The sequence below is a fragment of the Canis aureus genome, chromosome 25, assembly GCF_053574225.1.
Source record: "Canis aureus isolate CA01 chromosome 25, VMU_Caureus_v.1.0, whole genome shotgun sequence".
Taxonomy (NCBI): Eukaryota; Metazoa; Chordata; class Mammalia; order Carnivora; family Canidae; genus Canis; species Canis aureus.
In genome coordinates this window covers 22068512-22083928 of record NC_135635.1, presented here as the reverse complement: position 1 = coordinate 22083928, position 15417 = coordinate 22068512, and the positions used below count along the sequence as shown (strand labels likewise).

Genomic DNA, 15417 nt, shown 5'->3' with positions numbered 1-15417 from the left:
GGAACTCAAAATCTCCCAGAAGTTTCTTTCATTTACAACAGAATAAAATCATGAAAACTCTGTAACCAAATACTTTGTTTTAAGGGTGGGACAAGATATATTTTTTCAAAGGTTATAAAAGCCAACCCAAACTTTTATTCAAACTGATATTATTTGTTGTAATTTGCTTGGCTTTATGGCAAGCACAGGTAGACAAAATGTTCTTTCTCCACACAGTCTGAAGATGGAAGATAGTATGGTCATCCCATTTCCCTTTAGAAGGTGAACAAACAGAATGTATTAGCACAGCAGTGCCTAAAATGATTATGCCTATCACCCACTTTCCTGTTTCTTCACCTAAAATGACATAGAAGCCATCTATGTTTTCTCCTTGCAGTGTTTTAATTAGAATATATTTTTTCATGTTTCATTTTTCCATTGTTCTGTCTCAATTTGGTTTTCTCAGTAAATTAGAAGAAAAACTAAGAAATCAGTAATACATAGAATTTCATTATCTATAGTAATTTGTGATTTGGAGTAAATAAATTTAATCACTTTATGTGTTTGAAAGTTTAATACAGTTCATGTTAGTCTGCAAGTATCTGGACAGTTATAAACTTCAGAAGGCCTACATTTTAAAATTTTCTCCTAGTTTTTTATTTCACTATATACCGTTTATTTTCACTTACTGAGATAAGAATTTATCAAATTAATTTATACTAAAGAAGTAGCATTCATTTATTTCACAAATATTTATTAAACATCTAACATATGCCAGAAATAACTAGACACTGGGATATAGTAGTAATATCTATAAAGAATCTTTGCCCTTACTTCTATAATGATCCATCATAGAATACAGACAAACAAGAAATAAAATATAGGGTGCTATATTATAATGACAGTAGTACTTACAGAGAAGTACATGTCAAGAAGCATCTAAGTTTGGGTGGGATCAGGAAAAGTGTATAGAAGGTACATTCCACAAACATCTCCCTTCTGGGTATTTTTCAGTACCTAAAATTTTTCTCATTTGTTTGTTTCTACATTTGTTGTCGTTCTGCTCCCAATGTATGTAAACTTCTTAAGGCCAGTGACTGTTTTGCTCATTCTATGTGTCTGGAGCCTAAACAAGGTCTGGCACACAATGGGTACTCAGGAAGTATTTGCTGACTGACTAATGGTAAGAAATGATGCTGAGAATGTAAATGACAGCCTTCTACGTGATGATCAAACGTCATTTCCCAATCAGTGGAAAGCATGGAATGATTTTCAGCAGGGTATCACAGCAGCTTGGAGAAAATGGATCAGGCAGGAAAAAAGTTGATGAACTTCAGTAAGAGAGCTATGCCCAAGTGTGAGTTAAAATACTTGATGGCAATGGAGTTTAGAGAAATGAAAAGATTTAGGAGGCATTTAAGACGTACCATCAACAGTGATTGGATGTGGCTCAGGGAGGGTGGGGATTAGTCCAGAAGGATTCTAAATCTGAATCCCTGGATAGTTGGATGATGTTAATAGTATTCATGAAGATAGGAAGCAAAGGAGCAAGAAGTTTTCTAGGGGAATATGAAGAATTCAGTTTTGAGCATATGTATTTCGAGATGCTTCCATGATATCCAAGTAAAAATGTCCAACAGATAATCAAATACCTGAGTCCAAAGCAGAGAAGGATGTCTGGTCTAGAGATAGAAGTTGAACTTCTAGTTCAATATTGACATTCAGTTGAATCCCAAACTTGTTAGAAAGTTGCAACAGAACAGAATACCTTTTCTTTCCATTTTCATGACACTTGGCATGCCACACTTGCTAAGCATTAGCTGTTGCTGATGACAACTTCCTGGTGTCAGACTAGTCTTCAAGTTGAAGTGCTGAACTGAACTGACAGGGGCCTGGCCTAGTGCAATTTCCAAATTGCTTGGCAGCTGAAAGAGGTGAAAAACTCATTACCAAGCCATCTGTCCTGAGGTTCTGTCCTGATTTCTAGGCCAGAGAAATTTGAATAATTCTGAGAGAATTTAAATAGCACACACAGATCAGTAAATTCATTCGCTATCAGCTCTATATCCTAGTTTTTCCAACTTAAATAAAACCTCAGGAAGTTGAGCAAGGTGGCAGTATTAGCAAGTTGATACTCTAGAGGTAGCCTTCATTTCAGAAGAACACATAATTTTAAGAGGATCAGAGGTATTCATTAAGTACACTACATTTTTGTTACTGTTAGGTTTTTCCTCCAATTTCTATGATCTGCTTTAATCCTATATTGGGGTATTCCTGTACAATAACATTAAAAAATAGGCAACAATGAAATTAATATAATGGTCAATTTGAATCTCTTGCTTCTTGTAGAGAAACATTTTTGGATTCAGCTTTTCTCCTCTACTTCTCTCTAGTCCTTTCCTCTGCTTTTTCTTTCCACTTTTCCTCACTGTCTCTCTTCCTCCTTCCGTTTCTTTCTTTGAATATTAAAAGAGAAGGAAATTTTGAGTCAGATACACATGGGTTTGAATCAGATCTCGAATTTAGTTTAGTTAAATGGTCTGAAAGTGTTTTCTAAGTTTTAAATAATTAATAATAATAGTATTGATAATTAAAAATACCATGGGGTTACTATGAGGGCAAGATGAGAAAATATACATAAAATCCACTGCATAAAAACGGCTCACAGTAGGTATTCCATAAATATAGTTTGTATTCTTTTTCCATTTCCATTTTCCTCCATTAAGAAGGTTACTGGACCTCAGCATAATGAAACTTGTTAAGCACTGTTAAATTAGGTTCAGTGAGTGATGGAAGAGAAACCTGGATGATAATGGGTTCAAAAAGTGAATGAAAAATAATGATCTATAGACAGTAAGTGACTTAGCCATTCTTTGAAAAAGTAGACGAGGGCAAAGGAATATAGAACAATGGAGCCACACTATGAAAGAGAATCAGAATCAGGGAAAAATTTTTGTTGGTGATGATTGGTTGTTTGATGGAAGTTTGAGTATCCCCATAACAAGGGAAGGAGGAATATAAAAATGAAAGTGACCAATAACAGAGAAAATACCTTAAGGGAATAGAATATAATAGCAGCACTGATAAAAGTTAGCTATAAAAACAAATAGCCAAATGAACACAAACTCTTTTTGGACAGTATATAAGCAGGGCCTTTGGAGACCCTGACTCGCTATGACCTAGAACTTCAGTAGCCTATTATTATTAAGCCAGCAGGACCAAAGAATTCAGTGTTCAGGGCTGAACTATATGCAGCTATATATAGGGGCCACCTATATACAGCTGTCTTTTCCTAATGCCTGAAATGGCAATTACTTATTATACATCAAGTGGTTCGGAGCCATAGAGCTTAAAGAGACTATCTTCAGGGAATTCAGACATTAGTTTGAATGTGAGTTCTATAACCTATTATTATTTTAAATATTTTATTTATTTATTCATAAGAGACACAGAGAATGAGAGAGGCAGAGACATAGGCAGAGGGATAAGCAGGCTCCTTGCAGGGAGCCCGATGTGGGACTCAGTCCCAAAACTCCGGGATCACACCCTGAGCCTAAGACAGGTGCTAAACCGCTGAGCCACCCAGGCATCCCTCTATAACATATTATTTAAATAATCTTAGGAGGGCAGTCCTGGTGGCGCAGTGGTTTAGTGCCACCTGCAGCCCAGGGTGTGATCCTGGAGACCTGGGATCGAGTCCCACGTCGGGCTTACTGCGTGGAGCCAGCTTCTCCCTGTGTCTCTGCCCCTGTCTCTCTCTCTGAATAAATGAATAAATAGATCTTTAAAAAAAAAAAAGTCTTAGGAGAGTTTTAAATTTTCTTTAAGCCTCAGTTCTTTAACTCTAAAGTAAAAGTAATGGCTCCCACCTATTATTGGAGACAATGTACGTCAAGTAATTAACAATGATTAGCACACAGGAAAAAATTTCCTTTGTGGTGTTTTAGAGTACTGTAATTTTCCTATTTGCTTATTATTGAATATTTTTTTGTCTTCTTTCCATAAAATATTGAGCACTTCTAATATAATGTGTTTGCAGAAATTTGAGCTGGTATCACCATCAATGGTGCTATTATAGGGTGGTGGAAGGAGGAGATTGCCCAGGATTCTGAATGTGGTTTGAGTCAATAGAACTGTGACATTCCCCCAAAGAAATCCAGGCCTTCTGTGCCACAGACGGTGTGTGACACATAACTTATCCATAGCATCCAGCCTCAACAAAAGAAAAGAAAGAAAACTTTCATTAAAACTTTTTTAATGCTTAAGACATTATCCTCAGGAACTTTAATTAAGACTTTGACATCTATTCATCTATTTTTTTTCAGATTTAAATCAAACTGATTTTTTCCCAATGTGATGGCAATTATAAAACCAATAAAAGCACAAAATACAGAAATTCAGAGGTAAAAGAATGTCTCATTTAACTGTTTCATTTACAGACATTATTACTATAATTATCATAATTTAATAATTATTGTATTTAGCTAGTAGTTTTGAGTAGGCCAATCCATTAAGAATATATTTTTAATGTAACAAACTCAGAATGTAAAAAAACATAATTTATGAATAACCCAGTTTTTATATTGTCTTTCCTTAATCCTGAGTTCATATTCCACCTAGAAAAGGCAGACTATTAAAAAAAATAAATAAAAGGCAGACTCTAACATTAAGTCCCACCTGTTACATAATTAAATTGAATACTGAAGAATATTTGGAATTGCTTAAAGTAATAGGGCAAAGGGGGGCTTAGGAAAGACCAAATAGAATGATTGTTTGGTATAGTAAAGAAGCACTTCTCAAACTTTCATGTGGATGTAAGTCAGCTAGAGATCTTGTTAAAGAGCAGATTCTGATTCAGTAGACCCAGAATGGGATCTGAGATTTTGCATCTCTAACAAACTTCCAGGTACCAAGGATGCTATTGTTCCCCCACTATACTCTGAGTACTGAAGAAGAAACTAGAATCCAGTAATGAGTGAGGAAGGACAATGGTATGTGCCTATAGCTCAGCATCATAGAAAACCCCTGAAAACTCAGCCAGCAGCCACCTGGCATCTGGAATCTCTTATCTTCTAACATGACAGCTCTCTGACATTCTGATGCTTATAACTGACTTATATCCAACCATAGGCAGAAGTCATAACCTCTGGAAATGTTTCTTTATCTAGAAACCTGATGGACATTGGTCAGATAGCTAGAGAGAAGTAACAGTAAAGGTGACATCATCTCCTGAGTTGAAAGAGCAAAAACAAGATCAGGAATCTAATCAACTGCCTTTATCAGAATTGTGCCATTCCATATACCTAAAACTCTGATATGTCAATAAAATCTCAGTAAGAAAAAAAAAATGATTGGGCCATTCTTCACATATTCCAATGGTGACTCTAAAGGTAGATCACTTGAGAAAATTATAACAAGTCTTTCTATTAAGATTCTTTTATGATCAGCCTATCATTATAAATAGCTCCTCTCCATATTTCTCCAGTATAAAACAAATTCAGATTCACATTCAATTTTGGTAGGCTTTAATTCTTTACTAAATAATTTTATTTTAGAGGGGATCACATAAAAAATACTTGAATGTATGAAAACCTTAAAGACACATTCTCTAGTGAATTTAGAAGACTGTCAAAAGTATACTATGCATGAAGATGTTTACTCAGCAGGGAACTTTCAAAAATATTTAAGTGTTTTATCTTTAACAGCCAAAGAGAATGTCAAAAGCCTCGCTTCCTGGCTAGACAATAAGCATCCTGTCCTAAGCTTAGCCGAGTACACAGCATATCATTTCAATTGTTGCGTGAGTGATGGCGTAAGTACGACAGCTGACACCGTCACTAAACTATATTCTTGGAAAAAAGGCAATCTATAAACTCAGAGAGGAAAATTTTGCTAGCTGAGTGTTTATATCTATATTTGCCACCTGGGGAAAATAATAGCTTTATTTTAGAATGTGTTGTAAGTAAAGATATATCCTAAATTTTACGAAGGAATAGCAGATGCTTTTGTTTTTTTTTGTTTTTTTTTCAGTCATTGCCATTTTGTTTTCTGGGTATGTTAATGTAAAATTACTCTCCAAAGAGTTTTGCAAATTTATCTGTACCCTTCCTCTGGGCAAAAGAGTTGTTGCAATTGCTTCAGAAATGGAAACCCTGATTTCTGTTTCGCAGGTATTTTTGAAGACACAGCAGCACAGTGGGACTTATGTTCACTTGTCTTTGTTCCCCTGATAAGCAGGAAAGCATCCTGGAGGGGAGAGAGAAGCACAGGCTGTCACTAGGAAGCTAAGGTTCATGTTCCCTTTGAGAGCCATCTCTGTCACTAACATGATGCTTTACTTAAACTACCCAGACAAAAATAGATCTGCACTTGAGCTGGGAAAGCAGTGGGGAGGAAATGTATAAAACTACAAGTTTAAATATTTCAGCTCTGTCTGTGAAAATGACTACTTGTTTGTCAGTAACCTTGATCAGATTAGTTCACTTAAACTGCCACAAATTGATCCACCTTTCCTATCATCCAAGTGAATTACTTTTAAAATGATAATGAACACAGTCAAAGAAAATGTAGCAAATTAACTTGAAGCTGACACTCTATCAATTTGGACCAGCACTGATGACATTTGGATAGGAAACAATATTGAATTAAAAGCATATTTGACCTTTTAAAAAATAAGAGGTAAATTTCAAAACAAATAACCAATTAATAATGATTTAACTGTATCAATGAACTTGTTCTAGGATGTAATTATTAAAATTAAAGCTACAATTACCCTTTCTCCATTAGGCTCCAATTGTTTTATAGGGATTGTTATCTTTCCAATTAGATTATAAACTCTTTAAGGGCAGCAATAATGCATTTTTCATTTATGATTTAGAGCTACATCACAAGATCTCTGTGCTACCCATAAGCTCAACATGGATAGAGAGATGGGAAAGGATTCCAATCTAGCCTCTGAGTCCTCCATTTGCATTAAGGGGATAAAACATCCTCTGTGTCATCAAATTCCTAATTACTCAATTTCTTTTTTGTCACAGCTAGATTAAACTAGACATATAATGGGGATTTGGTGACAGAGGGAGAAGGCTAGGACATTTCATACCCTTGTCTCACTTTATGATTGTGGCCCTGATGCTACAGAACTCATTGTGCTACTTCTGAGAACTGAATGTAGTAAATCTGACCTTTCCTGAAGTTTAAATTTCTATTCCTATACTTTAATAAAATAGAAGTATCTCTATGCAGTGATTCTTGGTATAGCCATTTATTTTGTAGTTATAATACCACTAATATTTACTATTTATTGGGCATGTTTTTTTTAAAATATTTATTTATTTATTTTTTTATGATAGTCACAGAGAGAGAGAGAGAGGCAGAGACACAGGCAGAGGGAGAAGCAGGCTCCATGCACCGGGAGCCTGATGTGGGATTCGATCCTAGGTCTCCAGGATCACGCCCTGGGCCAAAGGCAGGCGCCAAACCGCTGGGCCACCCAGGGATCCCTATTGGGCATGTTTTAATGATGCATACTCTAAATAGATTACGTAATTTTATATACTCAAAAACCCTATGAAGTACCTATTGTTAGTGCCAATATAGAGATAAAGAAGTTGAAGTATCAAGATCTTAACTCTTCTCAAACATGTGAAAAGTGAAGGAAAAAGTATTTGAAACTGGGTCTGACTACAAAGCCGTGCTCTTAATGTGAAGGTCTTGAACATCTGCAACATCTTCTCATCTTAGAAAATAAAGCATCTCTATGTTTGTCAGGTTGTATGGCTACTGAATAAATGCTGTATAGTGATATAAGGAAATAGATAGAACAATTATTTGCTTCAGGTACACCTAAAACACTACCATAAAAATGCTTAATGAGATGCAGTTGAATGCTGAGATGTAGTTGCTACCTTCAATTGATTAAAAAAAAAAAAATGGGGATCCCTGGGTGGCGCAGCGGTTTGGCGCCTGCCTTTGGCCCAGGGCGCGATCCTGGAGACCCGGGATCGAATCCCACATCAGGCTCCCGGTGCATGGAGCCTGCTTCTCCCTCTGCCTATGTCTCTGCCTCTCTCTCTCTCTCTCTGTATGACTATCATAAATAAAATTATTTAAAAAAAAAATAAAATAAAATAAAAATAAAAAAAAAAATGAACTCAGCCTGTTGGATGATAGATCCTGAATAATTTATTGGACAAGAGATAGACTACATTGAGAAAACAAAATATTTTGTTCCTTCTCTCACGAAGTCAACCATAATAGAAAGCAAAAGAATGGTTGATGCAAACACCAAAAAAAGAGTGAAAAAGAGAAGTCACAAATTGGGAGAAGAGACTTGTAATGCACAGAACTCACAAAAAGAACTTCTGCAAATGAATCAGAAAAAGAAAGAATTCAATAGAAAACTGAACAAAAGGCTTGAACAGGCTCTTCACAGAAGGGTAAATACAAATGGCCAATACAAAAAAAAGATATACTGTCTTAATAGAAATCAATTGAGGTAAAAATAAAATCTCAGTGAACTACCATGTTATATATGCCAGATTGGCAAAATACTACAAGTTGGGTGAGAATATGAAGTAACTCAAGCACTTACACAAGGCTGGTGGGAGGCCAAATAGATATGACTACTTTGTAAAGCATGTTGACATTATCTAGAAAGTTGTTTTAAAAAAAAAAAAAGAAAGAAAGAAGAAAGAAGAAAGAAAGAAAAGAAAGAAAGAAAGAAAGAAAGAAAGAAAGAGAAAGAAAGAAAGAAAAGAAAGTTGTTTTACTCCTAGATATATGCCATAAGGGCATATATCCCTTGTCCCATTGGGGACAATGTCCCATTGTCCATGTACATGGCGGAGGGGTGGGTGGGGAGGCTCATAGCAACACTAGTGTAATAATCAGGAAAAGAAAAGAAAAAGGGTAAAAAGAGAGGCATCTCAAATATCAATCAACAATAAATGGATACATAGATTATGGTGTAGCCATGTGATTGAATATTACATAATAGTGAAAATAAATACATGTACAGCTACATGTAATAATGTGAATGGGTCTCAGAAATTAAGGATTAAACAAAAAGCTGTTGCAGAAAAATACATGAGAAAAATTTCATTTACAAAGGTCTTTGACATGGAAGATTAAGTGATATAGCAAAGGAACGATAATGCAAAATCCAGGCCAGGACAAGGATACTCTATGCAGAAAAAAATAGAAGATGAGACTTTGAAAAGACTCTCACCAGACAGCAAAAGTAAATGTAGCATTTTCTTCTTAACTTAGGCAGTGGTGTCCAGTTGAATATTGCATTATTATACTTTTTCAAATTTTTTGTGGCTTTTTTTCAACTACAGGAAAAGAAATATAACACAAAATTGACCATTTAACAACTTTTAAGTGTACAGTTCAGTGGAAATCATCATTCTTAAATAAAAAGAATTATTTTTTTTGTCTAATAATATTTGATTAAAGGGGTTTACAGCAATACTTGGTGATAATTATATCACTTTCATATCTTTGGTGAATTTTAGACAGTTCATGATTGTAAGAAAAACTCTCATTTTGGTAAGTTACTATATTGAGAAACTTGGTTTTCATTGCTGAGAAAAGTACATTGAGTTAGTCTGGGGTAAATTAATATAATATGTAGAGGAAGATTAAGATGTTCCATCTCAGGCAGCTCCGGTGGCTCAGCGGTTTAGCGCCGCCTTTGGCCCAGGGCGTGATCCTGGAAACCTGAGATGGAGTCCCACATCAGGTTCCCTGCATGGAGCCTGCTTATCCCTCTTCCTGTGTCTCTGTCCCTATCTCTCTCTCTCTCTCTCTGTGTCTCTCATGAATAAATAAATGAAGTCTTAAAAAAAAAAAAAAAAAGATGTTCCATCTCCTGAAATAAATAAAAAGTAGCAATATATTTGCAATGGGATCTGAAGGTTCAGTAACACCTAGAGTTTATCTGCTACTTGTAGGATCAATCGTAAAACAAATTTAAAGTCACATAGTCATTTTATTGCACTCATTACATTTCAGTACTCTTTATAATTATTATTATCTATTAATTATTACTAGTCCAGTAATTAAAAAAATTGACAGTTGCATCTGTACATTTCCCAAATATTACATAGTTAAAAGTAACAAATAATTGTTTTATAATGCTTTCCATAATACCAATCCAATCATTCCTGTGTTCTGTGAGGAGAAAGGATAAAATAGCAGGTATGAAACCCAATGGAGTTATTTCAAATTTTCCATCAACTCACACTTTCGAGCATTATTGATCTCATCTCTTTCTCCAACGCTAGGATTTCAGACCCAAGCTTAGCAATTTCTTGTTGCAGTTATTCATTTGTTCCCTGTGCTCTTGCAGCATGACTTAATCATTTGTTTAAATCCATTCGTAACTCCAGAAACAGCAGGAAAAAGAAAGGGAACAGAGCTGTGTTAGGCAAGAATTTTCTGTTTTGTAATAAAAGAAGCCATTGAACATCAAAGCTGATTATGAAACAAACCAAATCAAGGTCTGAAAATTCCACCAGGGAATGAAGCATGATGGGAATTTTCAAGTCCTAATTTCTTCTCTGCCTACAGGAGTTCTTGGTTAAAAGCAATGTATAAACTCAATTTAAAAAAATCTGGCAAGACTTCAAAAAAAAGTAGCTTAATCTGCTATATTCTATGACATTTGATAGCCAAGTCATGCTTTAACAAGTTCGTTCATTTAATAATTACAATATATTATCTGATACATTTGCCTTTTATAAACTAGATTTTTTTTCATGAAGTATTGCTTGTTCAGATTTTTAAAAATCTCAGTTTCTTTACAGGATAGTTATCAATATTCACCATGTGTAATTTTATGTTACACATTTATTATTAAGGACTTAGCCAACAATGCACCATGAAGAATAATGATAATACACTTTGCTGGTTCTGCTTCTTTGAGATTTTAATTAAAAGTAACCACATGGCACCAAGAAGGTGGCATACAGATGATTTGTGAGAAACAACATGGCAATGTAAATTAAAACTGTAAACAACTGTTTCACTGAACAATAACTATGTTTCTTTCTTTTTTTTTTTTTTTGAAGTGAACATAACGTCAAGATTTTATTGTCTTCATAACAAAATATGAAATTTAGAACTGGATCACTTGGCCCTTTCTCTTCTTATCTCCTCCCAGTTCAAAATGCTTGCCTCTCTTAATAGCCAGCATTCTCTGAGATCTGCAGTTGGGCTAAACACATTCAAACCTCAGCACAATCTTCTTTGTAGTTTTAGCCTTTTTCCAGAAGATCGGCTTAGTCTGCCCACCATAGCCACTCTGCTTCCGGTCATAACGCCGCTTTCCCTGGGCGTAAAGAGAATCTTTGCCTTTCTTGTACTGTGTCACTTTGTGGGGTTGGTGCTTGCCACACTTCTTGCATAAAGTCCGGCGGGTTTTAGAAACATTCACCATCTTTGCGAGAGCGCTATCAGCACGGAATAACTATGTTTCACTGCATTCTGAGAGGCTAGATCCACTAGATCCACTAGATCCACTAGAATCCATTGGATGACAAATCTCAACTTCCACATTCTCAATTGCAGAAAGAAATGAAATACTAAATGTACTATCTAAACCTATTATAATTTGTGGGAGCATTCACTTAAGCATTTTCTGGAAATTAATATCTGGGGTAATACACACAGTCCCAATTTGATAAAATTGCAAATAGTGATGCTTCACTAAATTTCTATAAATCTCTGATATGCTTTCCTATAAAAAGTAAAAATATGTGTATATTACAAATATATGTGTATATGCATATATATATATACAGATATACACACATACACCTACCCACATACACACATACATATATTTCCTCCACCCCATCCCACCCATACTCTAGGTGGTACATTTTTAGTCAGTGAGATCTAGCCAACACACTGTATTATACACATATTTCTAGCTAAAGGGCATTAGTGCACCACTACCACACTGCAAAGGCCCTCTCTGCCAAAGAGTACTCTACCTGATTTTCTTAAGTTAACTAGGTTCTAAAGCGTGTATTGTTTACTCTGTTGTAACTGCTCTATTATTTTTTTATGGTGAAGTTTTGACCCATGATGAATGACAATAAGTCAAAGAGTACAGAAGTAATATTTACACAAAGGTGGTGAGAGGGGGGAAGCAGATCACAAGGTGTTTTCAAAGAAATGACTTAGGAACCAGAAGTAAAGAACGTAAAGCACATATTAAATTTTGAAGGTCCTTTGATCTACATAAACATCATAAGCATCATTGCAAGGTGGATAATTAACCAGCAAAGAGAGATTTTCCATGTTAATTGTCTGGAAAGCATTTCCATAGGGCTGTCCCCCAAAGAACCCACTGAGAAATGATCCTGCCATTTCTGGAGATCCATCCTCAGAATTAAACCATCTTTGTGATGTCCAAAAGTTTTCCAGAGGCTTGGTCTATTTTGGGAAGTGATTTAAAAGATGGCTTTTCATTGGATAACAGTATTCAAAAAACTGACTGGACGGAAGGCACCTTACAGAGTGAAGGGATGGACTACATCTGGTGAAAGTAAAAGAATAAAAAGGAGGACAAAATGTCAAGAGATAGAAATAAATAATAAACTGATGTAAGTTTAAATTTCATGTCTAAACTGGCAAATTTAATATAAAATGGAAGCCACTCTTCCGAGGTTGTTGAGAGGCTTTGAATGGCAGAAGACAGTGGATAAATTAGTCCATAATGGTTAATCTTGCTCAATCAACAAACAGTGCCTGGCATGTATGTGTGTGTGTGTGTGTGTGTGTGTGTATGTGTGTGTGTATAGTAAGTAGTTAGTGAATGAATCTACAAATAGCCCACATCACCCAAGTAAAATCAGCCTCTATCTAGGAAGTAAAGGCCAATCTTGTTTTCAAAATTGTAGGTAAAATGTTATAAAAATTGTACCAGCAGGAAGATTCTATATGTATACATCTTACTACCTTTGATGTTAAAAAAAAATAAAAACAATTCTAAGATATCAAAGCTAAGCTATATGTTTAATCAGAAAACAAAGGAGTTTTCTCATAAAATGTATACTCAAGGGAAAACTTTATGAGAAACCATAGGGGACATTTATGACTTTTTTTCCTAAATTTTTAGCCTTGATATGTCTTTTATTAGGCCTACTTCACAAAAAATAGGCCCATGGCAATCAATCAGATTGAGTCCTAGAAACGATATTTTGTTTCCAAAAGTTGAATCTGTTTTCAAAAACATTTATTTTCATATTTTCTACAAATATTCCCCCCTGTTTATTTCCACATCTCATATATTGAGAGAGAAAATATGTGAACTCTTCCATACACCTCCTTTTACTTTCACCTTTCTCACACACAAATGTAATCAGGGGGAAAGAAAAGTTAAAGAGACATAAGAAAATCCACTTTGCAATAAATAAAACAGTGTTTAAGCTCTGTCAATTATTTTACCTGCACCTACCAAATATTCAGAGGTTTGAGGGGTGAGGTTGTGGAGGAAGAGGCAGAGGAAGTGGGAAGGCCCCAAAAGAGATACATTCACTCTGTCAGCAGTGACCAATCTTACTGACCAAGCTGGAGACATCATTGTCAATAAGATGCAGCTCCACTATCATAGAACTGTCATTCTAAAGATAGGAATGCAAACAAATAAATAAGCAATAATAAAATAAGCATAAAATTGGAAATGTTATGAAAGAAACAAATGACAGCTGGAAGGTAGTAATAGCTGTTGAGTGTATTGGTAATGAAGATCTACTTTAGTCAAGGCCAAATGAGGAGATAGCTAAAGGAAGGTGGGGAAGCATTTCCCAGGGGAAAACAACCAACACTATTGCTGCTGAGGTAGAAAGAATGTGAGGAGCAATAAGGAATCATGAACAGACACCCAGAGTGACCAATTCTCCTTCTGCAAAGATTGTTCTGGTTGTCTGAAAGAGAATGGACTGGAGGAGTCAACAGCAAAACTGGAGGGGTTGTTGTAGAAGTCCTGGTAATAGAAGTGGCCATCAGGACCAAATGGCCCAAGGAGATGTAAAGAGTGAAGAGATGTGGCTTGCTGCTGGAGTGGGGGTGGTGACACAAGAAAAGGGAAGACTCTACAGTGATTCCCAGGCTGAAACCTTAAACATTTGGGTTGCCAGGGCTGGCATGCACTGATACAAATAAGATCAGACATTGGGAAACAGATTTGGGGGAAAGGCTTGGGTGACTGAAATCAAGAATTCCATTTAATGCTCTTTCGGTGGATTGATTCTGTAGATTTATTCTGTCAGAAGTGGCCATGAGCAGAAATTCACTTAAAAATAACCTCATTGTTGATCCTGTTTGAGCCATGAAATATCTGCTTTGTAAAATAAGATTACAAAACTAAATACTGTAATTATTCCTCTCAACCTCTTATAACAAGTAACCATGTGAGAACTATAATGATTCTCAGTGCACAGCACGTTTTGAGCTTCACAGAGGAAAGTGCTGATAATATGTGGAAGGCTCATTAATTTAGTATCCAGAAATGCATTATTGGATGCAGTAGTGCTAAAAATAAGAGTAGAGATCTAAAAATACTAGCACAGTCTCCTCCCATATAAATGCTCCCTCTAACATATTAACAAGTAATACTGCTCCTGTTCATGTATCCTGGCCTAGATTAAGAGTCTGTGAACATTAAAATAAGTAATTTGACAAAGCTTACAATCTAGAAAGGTATTAATTAGTCCATTATATAGTCAGGTTCTTGACTAGAGGACTAATTATTAATTGTACAGAATTACTCATAGAAAGCTAAACATGGGTCTTCATGTGATATCAGTTGTTTCATTACATTGATTTTCAATGTTTTGTATGAAATAGTGCATGCAATAACAGCTATTGCCCAAATTTCATTGTCCTCTGAGGCACTCATCAACCAAACTGATGAGATATATAACTCATTCTTGAATATTTCTAGAGAATTCCCAGTTGGATCAATTTAATAAACATAAAGAAAATGTGTACCATGTGTCAGAAACTGCAAGGGGCTGAGGATACAAAGTCAAAGTTTTTATAAACTGCCTCAAATCCTCACTTCTATTTTTAAATAGTAGCTAATATTCATTGAGCACTTAGTGTGTTCCAATAAGTGTTTTAGATAGGTTCAAGGAATTACTCAGAGTCAGTTATTTTTATACAAATTTCCTCACACTACAAGGAATAGAATGACCAACTTGTCCCTGTTTGCTTGGGACTGCCTCAGTTATTTTTTTAAATTAAGGTGAAATTCACCTAACATAAAATTAATCATTTTAGATTGTATATTTTGGTGGCATTTAATACATTCACAATGTTATGCAATCACAACCTCTATCTAGTTCCAAAACATTTTAGCACTCCAAAAGACACTCTCTAACCCATTAAGCAATCTCCTATTATTCCTGCCTCACTCCAGCT

The 15417-nt window shown here is 35.4% G+C and overlaps 1 long non-coding RNA gene and 1 pseudogene across 1 annotated transcript in view; both read right to left on the bottom strand.

Moving 5' to 3' along the window:
- Positions 1–15417, bottom strand: part of LOC144297080 (uncharacterized) — a 180783-nt gene that overhangs the window by 26164 nt on the left and 139202 nt on the right. The gene's annotated exons all lie outside the window — the stretch shown is intronic.
- LOC144297628 (large ribosomal subunit protein eL42-like) lies at positions 11055–11437 on the bottom strand (annotated as a pseudogene).